Source organism: Arachis hypogaea, chromosome 15 (genome assembly GCF_003086295.3).
Source record: "Arachis hypogaea cultivar Tifrunner chromosome 15, arahy.Tifrunner.gnm2.J5K5, whole genome shotgun sequence".
In the NCBI taxonomy this organism is placed as follows: Eukaryota; Viridiplantae; Streptophyta; class Magnoliopsida; order Fabales; family Fabaceae; genus Arachis; species Arachis hypogaea.
The window spans coordinates 62,235,142-62,236,383 of NC_092050.1; the positions used below are offsets into that span (position 1 = coordinate 62,235,142).

Here is a 1,242-nt window from a genome sequence, read left to right on the forward strand (position 1 = left end):
CTGAGCTAATATGGCATTCAGAGTATCAATTTCAAGAACTCCCTTCCTCTGAGGCGTCCCATTACTCACAGGATTCCTTTCAGAAGTGTACATAAACTGGTTATTTGCAACCATGTCAATGAGTTCCTGAGCTTCTGCAGGTGTTTTCTTTAGGTGAATGGATCCACCTGTAGAATGGTCCAATGACATCTTAGATAATTCAGACAGACCATCATAGAATATATCCAAGATGGTCCGTTCTGAAAGCATATTAGAAGGACACTTTTTGGTCAGTTGTTTGTATCTCTCCCAAGCTTCATAGAGGGATTCACCTTCTTTTTGTTTGAAGGTTTGAACATTCACTATAAGCCTCCTAAGCTTTTGAGGAGGAAAGAACTTGGCTAAGAAAGCCATGACCAGCTTATCCCAAGAGTTCAGGCTATCTCTAGGTTGAGAGTCCAACCATATTCTAGCTCTGTCTCTTACAGCAAATAGAAAAAGCATAAGCCTGTAGACCTCGGGATCAACCCCATTGGTCTTAACAGTATCACAGATTTGCAAGAATTCAGTTAAGAACTGAAAAGGATCTTCTGATGGAAGTCCATGAAACTTGCAATTCTGTTGCATTAGAGAAACTAATTGAGACTTTAGCTCAAAATTGTTTGCTCCAATGGCAGGGATTGAGATACTTCTTCCATGTAAGTTGGAATTTGGTGCAGTAAAGTCACCAAGCATCTTCCTTGCATCTCCACCATTGTTATTATTTTCGGCCATGTCTACTTCTTTTTCAAAAATTTCTGTCAGATTTTCTCCAGAGAGTTGTGCTTTAGCTTCCCTTAGCTTCCTCTTCAGAGTCCTTTTAGGTTCCGGATTAGCTTAAACAAGAATGTTCTTATCCTTGTTCCTGCTCATATGAAAAAGAAGAGAACAGAAAAGAAAATATAGAATCCTCTATGTCACAGTATAGAGATTCCTTATATGAGTATAAGAAGAGAAGGATGGAAGAAAGAAAAGATAAGAATTCGAACACAGAAGAGAAGAGTTGATTCGAATTTTTGAGTAGAAGAGAAGTGTTAGTAAATAAATAAATAATTAGAAGGAGATGAAAGATGGAAGAATTCAAAAATTAAATAAAATAAAAATAAAAATTAAAGTTAAAATTCAAAAATTTTAAGAAGAAAAAGGAAATGAAATTAAATTTAATTTTAAAACAATTAGTTAATTAAAAAGGAATTTTGAAAAAGAGGTTAGTGATTTTCGAAA

At 35.2% G+C, this 1,242-nt stretch overlaps 1 non-coding gene across 1 annotated transcript; it reads left to right on the forward strand.

Moving 5' to 3' along the window:
• Nucleotides 1-243: 243 nt before the first annotated feature.
• Nucleotides 244-351, forward strand: LOC112752914 (small nucleolar RNA R71). Its single transcript, XR_003177322.1, has one exon. It is a non-coding gene; the product is annotated as a small nucleolar RNA R71 (small nucleolar RNA).
• Nucleotides 352-1,242: the final 891 nt, after the last annotated feature.